A 21,621-nucleotide genomic window follows, 5' to 3' on the forward strand; every position below is an offset into this window, starting at 1 on the left:
GGTGCGTATTTTCCCTTGCTCCTATGGTTCCACAGGTTAAACCCCAGTTGTCCATGGTGGTCACCTGCTTCAAAATGCTTTCAAAAGCTTTTATTTTCTTCACTGTCTAACCTTATTTTGTCGGAATCTCCCATAAAATATACCACTGTCACTTGAATGGCTGTTTTGGTCTGGGTCCCAAATTAAAGTGTACATTGGGGGGTGCCTGGGTGGCTCAGTCGTTAAGCGTCTGCCTTTGGCTCAGGGTGTGATCCCGGCGTTCTGGGATCGAGCCCCACATCGGGCTCCTCCGCTGGGAGCCTGCTTCTTCCTCTCCCACTCCCCCTGCTTGTGCTCCCTCTCTCGCTGGCTGTCTCTCTCTCTGTCGAATGAATAAATAAAAATCTTTAAAAAAAAGTGTACATTGGGATAAAAGTACATTAAATAAAATAAAATTAACATGAGCAAGAAATAAACTTCATTTATAATAAGCCACTGAAACTATGAGGTCATTTGTTCCTGAAGAGTAACAGAGCTTGTTCTGAGTAAAAACAAATATATTAGGGAAAAGAGGGCATATATAAAATTAGAATAAAAGACATTATAAATAACAAAGAAGGTACTTGGAAAAGAGATTCTTGTGCTTCAGGAGAAAGACAGTGTATTTACCAAGGAACACAGGTGGACCAAACTGTGGAGATCTGGGGGGAAAAAGAGATTTATATAGGAATTTTAGCAGAACAGCAATGAATTTTTAAGATTATAGGTGGAGAAAATGGAAAGGAAATGAATCTATATAAAGATGAGTTCAATTTCTTAGCTCCCAATTCTGCTTTATCCACGAAATTCTCTGTCTCATTAAACACTGCCACTATTTTCCTGGTCACTGAAACAAAATTTGCACACATTTAATTCTATACCTTTACCCTCCCCTCTCAGAGCCAACCCCTCCCCAGCCCCATTCAATGGGCAGGTCTTGCCAATTCTACTCCTAAATATTTCTCAGATCCCCTTTTCATGCTCTTGACTGCTCTCAGAGTCAGAATCTCACCTTCTCTTATTCGGCCCAATGCAGCACACTGGCTGTCAGTCTCCTGTTTACCTGAACTTCCAGCCTCCATACTCTGGACAGAATGAGTGATGGAAAAGGCAAATCTGATCACCTGACCCCCCCTTTACAATCTGTCAACAATCTACATATCCTCAAGCGGAGTGAGAAAAACAATCACTGGGATGTAGAAGAAAATATTAGAAACTTCACATATTTCTATTGTATCCAATAAAATAAATTACTAATGCCTAATATGCAGAGACAACAAAATATGTAAGAAATTTATAAATACCTATGTAGAGATATATTAGAAGAGACTGTTCAAAAAAGGTTTTACCAGAATGGATGAATGTATAATCTGAACTCTCTGGAGGCAAGCATCCAGGATAAAACTGAATTCCTTAACATGACCTACTAAGCAAGCTCTAGCTTCAGTGTCCTACCACTCTACCCAACGAGCTTCACAACCTAGTAACACTGCTTTGTTTTAGTTCCTTCATTATATATTTTGCTATTTTGTATTTCCCTGTATTTGCTTAATTGCTTTATGTCAGAAATGGTCTTTTCACCTGTCTTCATATATCGAATTCAAACTCCTTCAAAACTGACCACTCCTTCCACAACACTGTCCTGAGCTGTCACAACAGGCTGAGATTAAAGGCACCTCTGTGCTCACAGAGAACCTTTTCAATATTACTGTCATAACATATATTTGATGCTATGAAAAATACTGTTTATAGTCATATATGTGTCTTCGTACCTGTCTCTTTTACTCACTGGAAGCATTTTGGGGTCAATAATCACATTTTTTATTTATCCTTGCATTTCTAGGACCTAGAAGAGTGTCTGTTGGAAGACAGGAGTCCAGTGAATGTCTGTGGAACTATTATATACTACAGATAGAATAGTTATGAGTCTATTATGAAAGCCCAGATGTGAAATATAAAAAGAAGAAACAAAAATCTATATGCCTTAATTCTACAGTTTTATATAAACAGGGGAGAGACAATGTCAGCTGTGAAACACCTAAGCTTCTACTCTGTTTGCCATATAACAAGCTGCATTATTACTATTTGATGGATTCTGGTAGAAAACATAAGACTCCTGGGTCAAAGACAAAGAGCTTTCTTTTTTTTTTTTTAATATTTTATTTCTTTATTTGACAGAGACAGCCAGCGAGAGAGGGAACACAAGCAGGGGAAGTGGGAGAGGAAGAAGCAGGCTTCCAGCGGAAGAGCCTGATGTGGGGCTCGATCCCAGAACTCTGGGATCACACCCTGAGCCAAAGGCAGACGCTTAATGACTGCGCCACCCAGGCGCCCCGACAAAGAGCTTTCTAATCTGTGACCTAGCAGGCAGCATGAACTTCAGGTTCACATCCATAGGAGTGCTGTGTAAGTCAATCCACATGACTATGAATTGGCTGAGGGGGATACTGCACATGCAGTGGATTTCCTTCATAGCTGAAGAGCCCCAAGCTTAGGAAACCCCAATCTTTTTTAAGGCTGAGGGGGATACTGCACATGCAGTGGATTTCCTTCATAGCTGAAGAACCCCAAGCTTAGGAAACCCCAATCTTTTTTAAGGGACTGCAAGCAAATGTGCACAAAATTTTCCCTGAAAAGAGACATTTTCTTAATTTTCCTGGACAGCAAGCAAACTTGCCCTCTAACCCAGAGAGAGATATTATATCTAACTTTCAAGGCCATTGACCATACAAATATCCTTGAAAAAATAGCCTAGAACAAAAGTTGCCAGAGCTTCTCTCACATGACTTATAGAAGTCTTAAAAATTCAGCAGAATCATCCCCCAAATACAAGTAATTAAAATTACCTAAAATATGTGCAAAGGTCCTGGGACAGTTGATTTGGTCACACCTATGAGACTCTACTTAAGATGAACTGTTCTAATTCTTCAGTTTTAACTAAAATTTCAGTTTAGTTTACTGGTTTACTGAGTTTTAAAATGTTTCTATAATCCAAATTACTTTCAAACTTTAAATATGAATTAACTTTATATTTAGAAAATAATTATCTATGTTTCTTCTACCTCCAGACCAAGTTATTTGACACTCATAGTATTTGTGTATGTATTTTCACCCTTGCGGGCAGAGATCTTTGAGTCTCCCATCACACACAAACAAATTTTTATTTTCCTCTTTTATTTATTGTTTGTATATTTAATTTTAAACCATAAAACCAAATTATTTATTCACAATCATATATAGATACACCCTTGATCATAATTATCCTGTTATCTAAGATTATGATTCTCCCATTTTAGTGTATACAAGAAATCACTTGAAATAACTGACAAAATGTGGGATGCCTGGGTGGCTCAGTCAGTTGAGCATCTGCCTTCAGCTCAGGTCATGGTCCCAGGGTCCTGGGATCGAATCCCACATCCCGCTCCTTGCTCAGCGGGGAGCCTGCTTCTGCCTCTGCCTGCCACTTCCCCTGCTTGTGCTCTCTCTCTCTCCGACAAATAAATGAATAAAAACTTAAAAATAAATAAATCTTTAGAAAATTAAAAAAAAATAATTGACAAAATGTAAATGCCCAAGCTTCCAATGTTTCAGGTTTTATTAATCTTAAGTGAGGTATATACTTTTAACAGGATATCCACATGACTATGAATTGGCATTGTGTTTTTTAAGATTATAGGCATGCTTGTTACGATTTTTTTAAAAATAAGAACTTACTTAGTTTAAGTAAAACAAATATTTTAAAGACATTTTTCAAATAGAAACACAAGTGCTAACACAGATGCTGGAAGTTTTGGAAGAAAGGATGGGATCAGTTAAAGTCATGTAGAGTATTATTAGTTCAAATATTCAGGAAGAAATGGCCAGAAGGCAACTTGAAGTGCTAGACTAGATTACAAAATTGAGGTCCTGATGGCCACCGTGATTTAGGAATTGTGTATGCATGTCACCCATGTAACTGTAGTCATAGATAAATGAGGAAAAGACAGACCCTTAAAACACCATAAAGAAGTAAAAATGTGAGGACAAGGAGCCTATGATAGAGAAAGGGGAATAACAAGAGAAGTGGGGGGGGGGGGGTACATGACAATGTGATATTATGGAAACCAAAAGAGAAGCTGCAATGAAGAATGGATGATAGTAACAATAAATGAATGAATAAAATAAATAAAAATAAAATAAAATAAAATGGAAAAATGTCCCTTATATACTGGTTTCTATTGCAAGACCATACTCTTTATACTTATAAAATTAGCATTCCCACTTTGCAATTGAGGAAACAGAAACAGGAAGAAAGATTAAATGAATTGCCCAACTATACCTAGATTATATGTGTTGGAGCCAGGATTGCAGTTCATTGTCAGGCTCCAGAGGCCATGTTCTAAACCACCAATCTAGGCTGAGGACAGAACACATGCCACTGGTTTCAGGAGAACAGGTGTGTGCCAGCCAGACCACACAGGGCTCCTCTGGCACCAGCTGGTGAGGCAGTGGAGGCAGTGCGGACTGCTTTCTCAAGAAGTGTGGGGGGAGAAGGAAAAAAGAGATGGTTGGAATAACTTTAGGATCCGAAGTCGTGAACAAGCTTAATGACAGAGAGAAAAGAGCTAGTTGAGGGGGAAAATCTGAGGTGCACAAGAGGCATGAGATAATTAATGACACCACGTTGCTAAGGTGGTGAAAGGGGAGAGACTGGAAGCCACTGATGGGAGAATTGCTTTTGAAACGTAGGGTCAACATCTCCTTTTTTTAAGGTAGGTAAACAGAATTTTCACAGTAAGAAAACATTTTAAAATGGAAAGAAAAGAAACTTAAAGAATTTATAGGGGTTAGCCTATACTCGTCCTCAGTAATTTTAAAGTAATGATTGATCTTCTGGATGGAGGAGTAGACAGATAGATACAAAGGCAGGCAGGCAGACAGAGAGACAGACATAGATACAGAGAGAAACAGATACATGGCAAACAACCAAGGCATAAACTATAGTAAGAATCAAGAAAATTCAAATTACTATGAAAGAACTTTTAGGAAATCAAATGACAGTTGCACAGTTATTAAGATAGCTGAGTTAAACAGCTTCATTCTGCCTATTGAAACTTCAAATTTACAGTCTCTACACCTTGTTATAAAGTGACTGTTTTTCAATCAAGTTGAGTTGCTTTCTAGGTTACAAGGCACCCAATAACTAATGACAATGATATATGCATTCATTCCTTTTGGTAAAATTATTTCCTTTTCCTACCACATAATTTAGTGCTCTGAAAATGTAAATCCATCTTAGGTAATGGAATTTAAACCAAATTTCCACTGGTACAACTTAATGATGTAATTTTCTCTGTAAAATATCCAAGTGAACCAAATGACATTTTATTTACTTTTTATGAACATATTTTCCTTTCATGCTACCTTTCCTTTATTCTATAAAAGTACTATCCTAAAGCACTTTGAAATACACCAAATAAAACTTTCACGTAGATCCAAAGCATAGTAAAACATTTTTCCTATTCTGTGAACTTGTGTCCACTCTTTTTTGACGTGCACACTATTCATCACCATCATGAGGTTTACACTTTCTTTCTCTTTCTAGAAAACTATTATTTTCTACTTGGTTCACTCTGTACTGTAAATGTTCATATAATAAAAGTGATGCTTGCAAAGTGTTTCCCTAGTAGGAACAAAGACATGGAAATAAAATGCCCTTTGCATTCATGGTCCACCCTTCTGTGTGAAAAATGGTTATGGAAGTATTGGAAAAAATCCATGCTGCATGCCACAATGCTATGCAAATGATTCCCCTTATGAAAGAAAGACAGACTTACTGTGTGATTTTCTTTGTTTTGATGGTCATCGGCACCATTAAATTGATGGTTAGACATAAAAGACCACTGTTGTTTGAAAACAGAATAGCGAAAATCCTTGTACATAACCAGTGGTCGAAGTACTTTAGAAGACCAAGCAAAACAAACCATTTTATACTGAGAAGTGGCCATTTGTAGTGGCTTTACTACGCAATAATAAAAGAACAGATATTTGTAAGCACTGTCTACAAAGGATTACATTGCAGAAACCATTACCTTCCCCAGTGCACACAGCTGGATCAACCCCATTTGTTCTCTTAAGAAGCCTGTACAGCATCATCTACATGACCATCAATCTGGAGTCCACAGTTCCAGAGAAATGTTGCCCCTGAGTCACCCCACACATTCACAATTTAGACATACAAAAAACTAAGATATGAGACCTGGCAGTGGGGCTCAGACAACTCCAAAGTGGCACAAATAGGAAGCCCCGAGCATGGCAAAATTAAAAGGGAAAGCCAATAATGCAAATCAAGACAATCCAGGGGGTGCCAGTCAGCTGAGCATCCAACTCTTGATTTCAGATCAGGTCATGATTTCAGGGTTGTGAGAACGAGCTCCACATCAGGCTCTGTGCTCAGCGGGGCTTCTGCTTGAGATTCCCCCTCTCCTTCCGCCCCTTCCCCCAGCTGCACACACACTCTCTCTCTCATAAATCAATCCTAAAAAAAAAAAAAAAAACAACCAAAAAAAAAAAGGAAAAAAAGGGCAATCCAGAAACATAGTGAACTTATAGAGAAAGCAGAGCAGGACTACAGAGGAAAACAGACCTGAAGGATTCTCTGAGCCTATGGGCAAGTGCTGGAGTAGATTCCTCCCTGGTAACTGGCTAAGAGCAGGGGCCTGCCCTGAAGGCTAAGACCTGAGAGAGACGGCTGCTCACTGACAGAACAAAAACAGACCTATCAGAACCTATCATGTCAAACAGTAAAATTGAACCATACGTGCAAGTCTCTCTGACTTGAGTCTTTCCTTTGTCATCAGATTTAGAGGAGTCAGATAGTCGTATCATGAAGTGCAGGGCAGAAGAACAAGACAGATGTAGTGGCACTGACAATGCAACCATCTTCTATGATGAACAACAGGTATTTTTCCCCGGAATGCTTGAGGAAGGACATATAAGATGATGTGTTTGTTTGCTCCCTTGCTTGCTGAGCATTCACTGAATAAGAAGCATTCAGGATGAACCATCTCACAAGGAATAGAAGTGGTTAAGAATATTGGATAAGGACATTTGAGCCCTCGTTCCCTGAAAAACGTATTTCTGAAAAGGGGAGAAGTCGAGTGGAACACCATGGAAATGAGTCATTTGGTGAATGGGTGTCACTGGGAGAAAATGTGAAGAGACAAGGGCTATATTTTGTAGTAATTAATCTCTAGAGTATAAAAGGCAAATGTGCAAGACACATCTTTGGTTTTGCTTTATTGTTATGATTAATCATCTCTTTCTTTCCTTCTTACCTCTCAGGTAGGAAGCCAGAGCCTCTATGTTACTACATCTCTCTTCCCTTTGTCTTTCTTTCTGTATGTGTATGTGCATATGGGATGTAGATGCATGTGTGGTGTCTTTTAGTTAATGTCTTATTAACTATTATTTAACTATTAACTTATTAACTATTAACTTATTAACCTTTTAAAATAAGTTTTTCTTTTCATACTACACCGAGCGGAATTTTTTTAAAGACATATCTAGTAAGTGTTCAGAGTGGTTGGGAGCCAGAGCAGTATACTTTGCTTAAAATAGATGAACTACTTTTGTTGCTATGGCCAAACTTGTCTCACTCATGTTCTGGATCCTATCCCTTCATTTATTCAAGAATTTTGCTCATGCAGTCCTCCCCTTTCTGCCCTGGATCCACACATTTTACTCTGATAGATCATTCCTATAAGCATCTAAACATGCTGTACTATCACGCATCTTAAAACAGGACAATCACAATTCCCCATTTTTTGTTCCCTGTTACAACAGAATTCTCAAAATAGTTTCTATCCTCACTGTCTCCTCTTCCTTCTTTTCATTCTCTCTTATATTCTTGCCAGTAAGTCTTTCGGCCTACATTCTGCTAAAACCACTTTTGTTAATGTCACCACTGACCTCCACACTGCTAAATTCAATGATTCATTTGAGGTCATCATCCTTTTAACCTCTCATCATTATTTGAAACGATGGACCATTCCTTCCGTCTTGAAGTCCTCTCTTTCTTTCATCTGTGTGGTTTCATCTCTGAGCCAGGTATTCACTTTTGACATATACTACTTATTACTCTAATCTGTCTATTTCTACTGTTTGGCTAGATCCTTTTTCTTACTCCAGTTTCTAGATGTAAAGAACCCAGGGCTCATGAATGACCTTCCCTTCTCCAGCTGTGCTCACCATACAGATGACTATAATACTCTATAAGCCATCTGTCTTTTATGACTCCTAACTTAATACCCACAGCTCAATATTCACCCAGTGAAATGTATCTGCCTTTTATAAGATATCTACTTAGATGTTTAATAATCATCTCAGGTTTAACATGTTCAAAACAGTCTGCTTTCCCCACGCACCTGCTCCTTCCCTGACCTTGCAGCCCATTCATTCCAAATCTTTTCCATTTTAGGAATTGTCATAACAATTCATCCAGGATCTCAAGTCAAAAATTTCTCATACCTCACATCCTATCCTGTAATAAATACTTTGTTTCTTTCCTCAAAATATATTAGAATTGTAACCAAGTTTCACCACCTCCACTACTACCATCCTAGTCCAAAGCACCCACCTTGTGGTGGCCATGGAGATGTCCTGATTGGATCTCCCTTCAAGGAGTATCATGACTGACAGCCTCCAGCTGCCATACTTTTGTCTCTCCAAAGCCGTTCCTCCTCAGGCTCTTCCAGTGACCAGCTCAGTAGCAGGGGAGGAAGGACCAGAACAGGGTTATTCTGACATAGGATTTGTCTAAAGTGTAACTTCTACGAAGGGACTTCTGTTGGGCTGGCAATACCTTCTCAGAGCCATGCTGCAGTCTGATCTTTCCTCTCCTTTCAGGTCGATGGCATTCTGTCTGATGGCTCTCGCTTCCTGCTTCCCTGCTTCTGCTCCCTGTCCCTATATTCTTGCCAATTATTTATACATCTTGCAGTACCTAATTCTGCTTCTCAGAAGACCCAAACCAACACAAATATGTTTCACGGATACCTGATCCTAATATTTCTCTCAGCTCCTACCTTTTGTCCCCACTAGCAGCAAGAGGGGGCTTTTTAAGCCTAAGTCACACTATGTCTTAAAGGTCTCCTGTGGCCTCTCATTGTTCTTAGGACCAATTCTAACCATGGCTCCAAAACTTCAAAAATGTGGCCTCTGGCTCCCTCTCCAAATTTCTCCTTTGCTCCTCTGCCCTTACTACATTGTTCTGGGTGTTATTTGAATTCACCTGGCAAAGACCCCCTTCAGAATCTTTTCATACATTTTTTTCATGCTGAGGTCAAGAGTGTTCCTCTCCTGGATGTCCACATGGATAACCCTTGACTTCATTTGAATTCCTGTCCCCATGTCTTCTCCTCAGGAAGACCTTCCCTGATCTACCTAAAACAGGAAGCATTCTCCACGAATATCACTTCAAATATAAGCTAAATCTATTTAAAGATCCAAATATATAAGCAGTTTTTTCAAAGAATCTTTAAATAAACTCCAGGTAAATGTCAGATAAAGATGCAAGATAAAATTATAGGTCTTTTGATAACACAAAATGTTAGATATAAACACTCTGGAAAACATTTTCTTCTGAGATTGAAGTTACACTTTCTTTTCTTCATCTCATGAAAGGTTGCGTATTATTTCCACTAACCTATCTATCAGTTATTTGTAAAATAAAATAAATGCATTGTGCAAATGGACGTAAATGAACTGTAACAATTGGTGTTTGTTTTATATTCTTAGTACATTTGCCATAGTTTGCATTTTAATAGCCTCGCATTTTAATAGACTTGCATTTTAAAAGCCTTGCCTGGTAGCTCTTTGAGAATGCTGTTAGAGACCAATAATTCTTAGAAGAGTCCCTATTATGAAAATAGAGATTTGATAAAGTGCTTATTATTTTAGTGGCTAAGCTGTAAGGACTCATGTCTAAAGTTGATTTAAGACTATTTCTTTAAATTGGTCAGAATGTGATTCTAATGCCTTCTGTTGTATTCATCTAATATTAATTATTTGGAATTTAAAAATCATATGGAAGTATTTTCTTGACAGAGTCAAATTTCAATAGGCAAATTATCAAGAAAATATCCTAAGGCACTGAATTGTCTTAGGGATGAATCATTTTATAATCTAATATGTGCACAGTAAATTCAGACATATGGAAAACACACTCAAATATCAAAAAGGAAAAAGATTTATTAGAGCTTTTTATGAATAAGGCTTCAAGTGATGATTTAACTTAGTCCCTTTTTTGTATTTTTGAGCAAATTTGGATTCTGAGCTGTTCTTTTGCTTTATGAAACAGACTATTTTTCAAAAGTAATATAATATTAAAAGTGAAGACAATTTAGAGATAATCTGACCAAATGACCTCATTTTAAAATGAGTAAACAAAGGCCTAGAGAAGTAGGTGACTTGCCTAAACCTATGGAGCTAACTGAAGTTAATCACACAGCACTACTCAGAGGCTGAACCCCAGTGTAGTAAGTCCAAGGTAATGTTGTCTTTAATAGTTTCATGAAAGAATGATTCCAGATTTGTATAGAACAAGTATCCTACAAGACAAGGTGCCTGCCTCAAAGACATTGGAGTTTAATTAAAAAGCAAGATACATTTACTGAAACAATAATGACATGTGATTATGTTCAAAAATTTTAACATGTAGATATATGATTACCATTTATGATGATATGATATTTGAAATAGAAAATACAATATCAATAGTAGTGAGGGGAGGAGTTAAGATGGCGGAGGAGTAGGAGACACTGTTTTTAGCCGGTCCTCCGAGTCGAGCTGGATAGGTACCAGACCAGCCTAAACAACCACGGAACCAGCCTGAGACGCAGGAAGACGCATCTTGGTCTCTACAAATGAACATCTCCAGCGCTGAATATTGAGGTACGAAGCGGGGAGCCATGAAACTGTGCACAGATATCGGAAGATAAACGGAAGGGGGAGGGAGCTGCCGCATTCGGGCACTGGGAAGCAGTAGCCACTTGCACGGGAGAGCGGGCGGGGCTCAAGGACGGCACCCGCAAAACAGCAGACTGAGACCGAGGCTGGGTGCGCGTGCCACCAGGCATCTCGCGGAACACCGGAATCCCGGTGCGCTCACTGGATCCAGACTGAGACCGGGAGCTTCCGGAGCGCGCGCGGGGCGGCTGGCGGCTTTAGAAACACAAAGGACAGAGATGCGCCGGGCCTGGAAGTGAGGGCTGGGACGCCGGGTGTGGGGCGCACATCCCATACGCTGCAGGGTTGAGCAGCACCAACAGTAACAGAGTTAAAGTGGCCAGAACATTAGTAGAGAACGGGCCGCAATCCCTCTGTTCTGTGACAGAGGCTGAAATTCGGCCGCTGCTACTCTGACTCTCAGAAGAGGCACAGCAAACTGCCAGGGAAAGCTGCCAGAGAACAAAAGCCTGGAAATACCAGCTCAGGGAGTGCCCATCACCATCCCCCCTCACAGGGGACGCCGAGACTCTACCCAAACAGGGTTGCCTGAGTATCGGCGTGGCAGGCCCCTCCCCCAGAACACAGAAGGCAGGCTGAAAAATCAAGAAGCCCACAACCCGGGCGCCTGGGTGGCGCAGTCATTGAGCGCCTGTCTTCGGCTTAGGGCGTGATCCCGGCGTTCCGGAAAGGAGTCCCTCATCGGGCTCCTCCACTGGGAGCCTGCTTCTTCCTCTCCCACTCCCCTGCTTCTGTTCCCTCTCTCGCTGGTTGGCTGCCACATAAATAAATAAATAAAATCTTTAAAGAAGAAGCCCACATCCCTAAGATCCCTATAAAACAAGGGGCATGGCCTGGGACCCAGTCAATCATTTGGGCTCTGGAAACCCCGCAACCTCTCCTCATCAGAATGACAAGAAGGAGAAGCCCCCCCCAGCAAAGAAAAGACAGTGAGTCTGTGGCCTCTGCCACAGAAATAATGGATATGGATGTAACCAAAGTATCAGAAATGGAATTCAGAGTAAGGATGGTCAAAATGATGAGTAGAATTGAAAAAACTATTAACGAAAAGGTTACTGAGAATATAGAATCCCTAAGGACAGAAATGAGAGCGAATCTGACAGAAATTAAAAATTCTATGAGCCAAATGCAGGCAAAACTAGAGGCTCTGACGGCCAGGGTCGCAGAAGCAGAGGAACGGGTTAGTGAATTGGAGGATGGGTTAATAGAGGAAAATATGAAAATAGAAGATGCTTTTAAAAAAATCCACGCCCACGAATGTAGGTTACGGGAGATTACTGACTCAATGAAACGATCCAATGTTAGAATCATCGGCATCCCCGAGGGGGTGGAGAAAAACAGAGGTCTAGAAGAGATATTTGAACAAATTGTAGCTGAAAACTTCCCTAATCTAGCGAGGGAAACAAACATTCGTGTCCAAGAGGCAGAGAGGACCCCTCCCAAGCTCAACCATGACAAACCTACGCCACGTCACGTCATAGTGCATTTCGCAAATATTAGATCCAAGGATACAGTATTGAAAGCGGCCAGGGCAAAGAAATTTCTCACATACCAAGGCAAAAGCATCAGAATTACGTCAGACCTGTCTACACAGAGCTGGAATGAGAGAAAGGGTTGGGGGAGCATATTTAAAGCTCTTTCAGAGAAAAACATGCAGCCAAGGATCCTTTATCCAGCAAGGCTGTCATTCAGAATTGATGGAGAAATAAAGACATTTCAGAATCGCCAGTCACTAACCAATTTTGTAACCACTAAACCAGCCCTACAGGAGATATTACGGGGGGTTCTATAAAAGTAAAAAGGCCCCAAGAGTGATACAGAACAGAAAGTCACAGCCAATACAAACAAAGACTTTACTGGCAACATGGCATTATTAAAATCATACCTCTCAGTAATCAGTCTTAATGTAAATGGTTTGAACCATCCCATAAAATGACACAGGGTTGCAGATTGGATAAAAAGAAATGACGCATCCATTTGCTCTCTACAAGAGACTCATTTCGAACCCAAAGATGCATTCAGACTGAGAGTAAGGGGATGGATTACCATCTTTCACGCAAATGGACCTCAAAAGAAAGCTGGGGTAGCAATTCTCATATCAGATAAATTGGATTTTAAACTACAGACTATAGTTAGAGATGCAGAAGGGCACTATATTATTCTTAAGGGAAGTATTCAACAAGTGGATATGACAATTATAAATATATATACCCACAACAGGGGAGCACCAAGATACACAAGCCAACTCTTAACCAGAATAAAGAGACATATAAATAAAAATACATTAATAGTGGGGGACCTCAACACTCCACTATCAGAAATAGACAGAACACCCTGGCAAAAACTAAGCAAAGAATCAAAGGCTTTGAATGCCATACTTAACGAGTTGGACCTCATAGATATATATAGAACACTACACCCCAGAACCAAAGAATACTCATTCTATTCTAATGCCCATGGAACATTCTCAAGAATAGACCATGTTCTGGGACACAAAACAGGTCTCAGCCGATACCAAAAGATTGAAATTATCCCCTGCATATTCTCAGACCACAATGCTCTGAAATTGGAACTCAACCACAAGGAAAAATTTGGAAGAAACTCAAACACTTGGAGACTAAGAACCATCCTGCTCAGGAATGACTCGATAAACCAGGAAATCAAAAATCAAATTAAACAATTTATGGAGACCAATGAGAATGAAAATACAACAGTCCAAAACCTATGGGATACTGCAAAGGCAGTCCTAAGGGGGAAATACATAGCCATCCAAGCCTCACTCAAAAGAATAGAAAAATCTAAAATGCAGTTTTTATATTCTCACCTCAAGAAGCTGGAATAGCAACAGAGGGACAGGCCTAATCCACGCACGAGGAAGCAGCTGACCAAAATTAGAGCTGAAATCAATCAAGCAGAAACCAGAAGTACAGTAGAGCAGATCAACAGGACTAGAAGCTGGTTCTTAGAGAGAATCAATAAAATTGACAGACCACTGGCAAGACTTATCCAAAAGAAAAGAGAAAGGACCCAGATTATTAAAATTATGAATGAAAAAGGAGAGGTCACGACGAGCACCATTGAAATTGGAAGGATTATTAGAAATTTTTATCAACAGCTATATGCCAATAAACTAAGCAATCTGGAAGAGATGGAATCCTTCCTGGAAACCTATAAACTACCTAGATTGAAACCGGAAGAAATTGATTCCTTAAACAGGCCAATTAATTATGAAGAAATTGAGTCAGTGATAAACAACCTTCCAAATAACAAAACTCCAAGCCCGGACGGTTTTCCTGGGGAATTCTACCAAACATTCAAAGAAGAAATAATACCTATTCTCCTAAAGCTATTTCAAAAAATAGAAAAAGAAGGAAAGCTACCAAACTCATTCTATGAGGCCAATATTACCTTGATCCCCAAACCAGGCAAAGACCCCCTCAAAAAGGAGAATTACAGACCGATTTCCCTAATGAATATGGACGCCAAAATCCTCAACAAGATACTTGCTAATAGAATCCAACAGTACATTAAAAGGATTATCCATCACGATCAAGTGGGATTCATACCTGGGATGCAAGCGTGGTTCAATATTCGCAAATCAATCAGCGTGATACATCATATCAACAAGAAAAGACTCAGGAAACATATGATCCTCTCAATCGATGCTGAAAAAGCATTTGACAAAATACAGCATCCTTTCCTGATTAAAACCCTTCAGACTGTAGGAATAGAAGGTACATTTCTCAATATCATAAAAGCCATCTATGAAAAGCCTACTGCAAATATTATTCTCAATGGGGAAAAGCTGGAAGCCTTTCCCTTAAGATCAGGAACTCGACAAGGATGCCCACTCTCGCCACTATCATTCAACATAGTACTAGAAGTCCTTGCAACAGCATTCAGTCGACAAAAAGGGATCAAAGGTATTCAAATCGGCAAGAAGAAGTCAAAATGTCTCTCTTCGCAGATGACATGATACTCTATATGGAAAACCCAAAAGAAGCCACTCCCAAACTATTAGAAGTTATAGAGCAATTCAGTAACGTGCCGGGATACAAAATCAATGCTCAGAAATCAGTTGCATTTCTATACACGAATAACGAGACCGAAGAAAGAGAAATTAGGGAATCCATCACATTTACAATAGCACCAAAAACCATACGTTACCTTGGAATTAACTTAACCAGAGACGTAAAGGACCTATATTCTAGAAACTATAAATCACTCTTGAAAGACATTGAGGAAGACATAAAAAGATGGAAAGATATTCCATGCTCATGGATCGGAAGAATTAACATAGTTAAAATGTCCATGCTACCCAGAGCAATCTACACTTTCAATGCTATCCCGATCAAAATACCGAGGACATTTTTCAAAGAACTGGAACAAACAGTCCTTAAATTTGTATGGAACCAGAAAAGGCCCCGAATCTCCAAGGAACTGTTGAAAAGGAAAAACAAAGCTGGGGGCATCACAATGCCGGATTTCGAGCTGTACTACAAAGCTGTGATCACAAAGACAGCATGGTACTGGCACAAAAACAGACACATAGACCAATGGAACAGAATAGAGAGCCCAGAAATGGACCCTCGGCTCTTTGGGCAACTAATATTTGATAAAGCAGGAAAAAACATCCAGTGGGAAAAAGACAGTCTCTTCAATAAATGGTGCTGGGAAAATTGGACAGCTACATGCAAGAGAATGAAACTTGACCACTCTCTCACACCATACACAAAAATAAACTCCAAATGGATGAAAGACCTCGATGTGAGACAGGAATCCATCAAAATTCTAGAGGAGAACATAGGCAACAACCTCTACAACATCGGCCAAAGCAACCTTTTTCATGACACATCCCCAAAGGCAAGAGAAACAAAAGATAAAATGAATTTATGGGACTTCATCAAGATTAAAAGTTTCTGCACAGCCAAGGAAACAGTCAGAAAAACTAAGAGGCAGCCCACGGAATGGGAGAATATATTTGCAAATGACACTACAGATAAAGGACTGGTATCCAAGATCTACAAAGGACTTCTCAAACTCAATACACGAGAAACAAATAAACAAATCAAAAAAATGGGCAGAAGATATGAACAGACACTTTTCCAATGAAGACATACAAATGGCTAACAGACACATGAAAAAATGTTCAAAATCATTAGCCATCAAGGAAATTCAAATCAAAACCACACTGAGATACCACCTTACGCCAGTTAGAATGGCAAAAATAGACAAGGCAAGAGCCAACAATTGTTGGAGAGGATGTGGAGAAAGGGGATCCCTCCTACATTGTTGGTGGGAATGCAAGTTGGTACAGCCACTCTGGAAAACCGTGTGGAGGTCCCTTAAAAAGTTAAAAATTGAGCTACCCTATGATCCAGCCATTGCACTACTGGGTATTTACCCCAAAGATACAGACGTAGTGAAGAGAAGGGCCATATGCACCCCAATGTTCATAGCAGCAATGTCCACAATAGCTAAATCGTGGAAGGAGCCGAGATGCCCTTCAACAGATGACTGGATTAAGAAGTTGTGGTCCATATATACAATGGAATATTACTCAGCTATCAGAAAGAACGAGTTCTCAACATTTGTTACAACATGGACGGCACTGGAGGAGATAATGCTAAGTGAAATAAGTCAAGCAGAGAAAGACAACTATCATATGATTTCTCTCATCTATGGAACATAAGAACTAAGATGATCGGTAGGGGAAGAAAGGGATAAAGAAAGGGGGGTAATCAGAAGGGGGAATGAAACATGAGAGACTATGGACTATGAGAAACAAACTGAGGGCCTCAGAGGGGAGGGGGGTGGGGGAATGGGATAGATTGGTGATGGGTAGTAAGGAGAGCACATATTGCATGGTGCACTGGGTGTTATACACAACTAATGAATCATCGAGCCTTACATCGGAAACCGGGGATGTACTGTATGGTGACTAACATAATATAATAAAAAATCATTAAAAAAAAAATAGTAGTGAGAATAACCATGCAAAGACAAAGACAAATTATTTTATCTTTGTAGGCCATCACAACAGATGTCCTAGTATGAAAGTTAAAACTTTCTCTACTTAACATGCATTGTCTCCGTTACTACTACGATTACATAAAACAAGAAAAGTATATTCCTTTCTTATCTTGCTATCTATGTTTTCATACTCTATTTTGTTTTGAAGTCACTTAATGTTATGAGGGGAAAACTATAGCAAGGTGCATTTGTACCCTGAGGGTGTTGAGACCTCTTTCATATACAATACTGTGTGGTTGGGTGACATTTTCCAGAAATAGAGATAATGATTGAAAACCTTTACCTAAAAGGATAATGATATCTTTTAGAAATCACATGATTTCAATAGGTTTTCTCTAATTGTTTTAATGTTCTTTTTGATGCCAATTAACTTTCTTAATGGGATAAAATAAATGTAGCCAAAAGAGATAAAAACATAGCATTTTTACTTGGAACTGATAAAGTAGTAATTGAAGAGGTTTCTTTTCACTGTATTTCTTTGTTGTTGCTTCTATTGCTTTGATGATAATAATGATGGTGATGATATATTATATAACTATAAAAGAACAGTTTACATTTTAGATATAAAGAACAAAGCTGGAGGCAGAACATTTTTGAATTTCAAACTAAATTACAAAGTTCTAGTAATCAAAAGGGTATGGTTCGGACATACTTGAAATTTGCTAAGACAGTAGCTCTTAAGTGTTCTTATCACACAGACACAATGGTAACTATGTGAGATGATGGATATGTTAATAATCTTGATTATGGTAATTATTACATAAGGTATACTTATATCAAAACATCACAGTGTATACCTTAAATATATACATTATTTTCATTTGTCAATCATATCTCAATAAAGCTGGAAAAAATCATTAAGGGGAAACTTAAAGTGTCAAAAACTTAATGTTTTATAGTGATTTTTTAAAAAGTTAAAATATACCAAGTACATATGATGATCATAAACTAATATGTACTCAACAATGTGACTTCAAGATATTAAAATGGATATTATATAAATTAATAGTGATAAGAAAATGACAACCTCATGAGCCAAGACTCCCTCCTAAGACTCTCTCAGAAATTAACAGATGGGATGCCTGGGTGGCTCAGTTGGCTAAGCGTCTGCCTTCTCCTCAGGTCATGATCCTGAGGTCCTGGGATGGAGCCCTGCATTGGGCTCCTTGCTCAGCGGGGAGTCTGCTTCTCCCTCTCTACTCTCCTCCTGTGCTCTCTCTCTCAAATAAATAAAATCTTAAAAAAAAAAAAAGAAATTAACAGATGGAATAGAAAAAATAAGACACTAAAGGAAGTAAATGACACCACTGTAAGAGGATATTTAAATGGGAAACTCTCATTTTCCACTGAAGCTGCAAGACAATAGCAGCAAATTATTCCCTACAATCCAAAGTCAGGTGCTAGAATGCCCAGAGAGGGCCTGAAGACCGTGCTGGCAATCTGTTTTACAGCCTTCTCTCAAATTTGAAGATACATAAAAGATGAAAGGGGTAGGAGTTGGAAATTGGAGTATTTCTTTGGAAAAGTTGTCAGGGTTGTTTTCCTCTCATTCTTAGTTTAATAAAAATGCTTCAATAAGACCTGCTGGAGAATATATGATATGTGTCCCCAATAGTTTATAGAACACTGAGAACTGATGTCATATACTTAAAGAATAGTCTACAAGCAAGAGACTAAATATAGTGGCTTCTGGAAGGAAAACTTAAGGAGAAACTATGCTCTTCCTGAGTGTAGTTAAAGTCGATCCCCCAGTGCCTAGATGTGGAACCTGCATAGATGCACTAATTTATACAGTTAACAGAAATTCAGCCCAACGTGATGGAATGAGCACTGGGTATAAGACTGATGAATCACTGACCTCTACCTCTGAAACCAATAATACATTATGTTAATTAATTGAATTTAAATTTAAAAATGAAGATAAATTAAATTAAAAAGTAAAAAAAAAAAAAAAGAAAGAAAAGAAAAGAAATTCTACCGCAAAGAGATCCTGTAAATGTGAGGCATTGTCCGCAGAAAGCAGCTGTCGATGACCCTTCTGTTGCAGAAGCTGCAGGGCAGACATAAGCGAGCAGGAGAACAAGCAAGCTCTGGGTAGAGGGAGTGTGTGAATATACATATATGCATACACGCATTACATGTGAGTGCTCTCTGTGAAAATAAATGGTTCTTCCTCTTTTCTGGGACAATGCTACTCACATGTGTGCACACACACACACACACACACACACACACACAACCATGTATTAGCACCACAAGCAAAATCACAATACCTAAAATGTAGAGTCATACGTATTTGAGGAAGCCGAAACAATAAAATTAAAAGCCTATATAAAACCTATCTACATCTATATCTATATATATCTATCTCACATAATCCCTCTTCCAAAAACCATAAAAGGGAAAGAAAACAATTAAAGAACTCTATTTGGGAATTCTCAAACATTCTTTTGAAAAAGCCTCATTCTGGAAAATGTTTGTAACCCATGGTCATGCTGGTTCTAAATGTGAAATCCATCTTTGTATCTACTGACAGATTCAGGCCAAGTTTCAGGAGAGGTTGGGTGCTGAAGTTCACAAAGCATTTGCACAAGACTCGGCCTGCTCAGAGTCTGAATCACTGGATGGAAGACAAGGGCAGGAGGTAGGGGAAAAGCTGGCCCTACTAGTCAAAGTATGAGCCCCAAGGGAAAGGGTGGGTGGCATTTATGACACAGCTGAGAACCAGAGGTTCAAAGTGAGAGGTAATGGCTGGGTTTAAGTTTTAGCCCTTTTGATCTCACTAAAGCTGCAGAGATCACTGATGGTCTAAGAGTCAAGAGCTTGTCCTGGAGGAATGCCTGATGGGACAGAATTGTTGTGTGTGCTAATATGTAAATATATTTGTATAGCTGTCAGTGTTTTTCCCTCCCGATTTGTACTGTACTTTCCCTTTAATCAAATACATTCTACAAGAACTGCTGATCCAGGGGCGCCTGGGTGGCACAGCGGTTAAGCGTCTGCCTTCGGCTCAGGGTGTGATCCCGGCGTTATGGGATCGAGCCCCACATCAGGCTCCTCCACTATGAGCCTGCTTCTTCCTCTCCCACTCCCCCTGCTTGTGTTCCCTCTCTCGCTGGCTGTCTCTATCCTGTCAAATAAATAAATAAAATAAAAAAATCTTAAAAAAAAAAAAAAGAACTGCTGATCCACTTCTTCCATGAAAAAGAAAAGCTGTTCTATGATCAGCTACATTTTGTATTCTAATTTATCCCAGAACAAGTAGATTATAGATATGGATACACTGTCATCTAATCCAAAATTTTCAGTTATGTTCACAGATACACTGTGATAAACTATCATCAACATACACAGAAATTAAAAACTACTTTTCTTAATGATCCAGATTTTCTTTAGATTTGACGAGTATCTCTAACTGCACTGAAGTATAAATACTCTTGAATCTGTTCCTCAAATTTAATATTACAATTTTCTTTATGTTTTTAACTAAGGCATATGTGAAACATTTGTCAATTTTGACAAAAAAAAAAAAGAAAAAAAGAAATAGATGATAGAGTACACAAAAAGCAAGCAATCCTCAATCCATAATTAAACTTTCATTAAAAGTGCTATTTGTGAAGGAGGCTGTGTATACATGGGGAAAGGGGTTTCTGGGAATTCCACGTACTTTCTTTTTTTAAATATTTTATTTATTTATGTGAGAATGAGAGAGTACACAAGCAGGGGGAGAGGCAGTGGGAGAGGGACAAGCAGACTCCCCACTGACCTAGAAGCCCCACTTGGGGCTTGATCCCAGGACCCTGAGATCATGACCTGAGCCGAAGTCAGATGCTTAACCAACTGAGCCACACAGCCCCCCCCCCAAAAAATACATGTTGTATTATTTTTTTATTATGTTCAGTTAGCCATTATTTAGTACGTCATTAGTTTCTTTTTTTTTTAAAGATTTTATTTATTTGACAGAGATAGAGACAGCCAGCAAGAGAGGGAACACAAGCAGGGGGAGTGGGAGAGGAAGAAGCAGGCTCCCAGCGGAGGAGCCTGATGTGGGGCTCGATCCAAGAACACTGGGATCACGCCCTGAGCCAAAGGCAGACGTTTAATTACTGAGCCACCCAGGCGCCCCCATCATTAGTTTCTGATGTAGTGTTCATGATTCATTAGTTACATATAACACCCAGTGCACATCACAACACGTGCCTTCCTTAATACCCATCCCCTGGTTACCCCCCCACCCCCTCCCCTCTGAGAACCTGTTTGTTTCCTGGGGTCCATAGTCTTTCATGGTTCGTCTCTTGCTCTGATTTCTCCCCCTTCAGATTTCCCTCCCTTCTCCTATGATCCTCCCTGCTATTTCTTATGTTCCACATATGAGTGAAACCATATGATAATTGTCTTTCTCTGCTTGACTTACTTCACTTGGCATAATCCCCTCCAGTTCCATCCATGTCGATGCAAATGGTGGGTATTCATTCTTTCTGATGGCTGAGTAATATTCCATTGTATATATGGACCACATCTTCTTTATCCATTCATCTGGTGAAGGGCATCTCGGCTCCTTCC

Source organism: Ursus arctos, unplaced genomic scaffold, assembly GCF_023065955.2.
Source record: "Ursus arctos isolate Adak ecotype North America unplaced genomic scaffold, UrsArc2.0 scaffold_4, whole genome shotgun sequence".
NCBI classification, from domain to species: Eukaryota; Metazoa; Chordata; class Mammalia; order Carnivora; family Ursidae; genus Ursus; species Ursus arctos.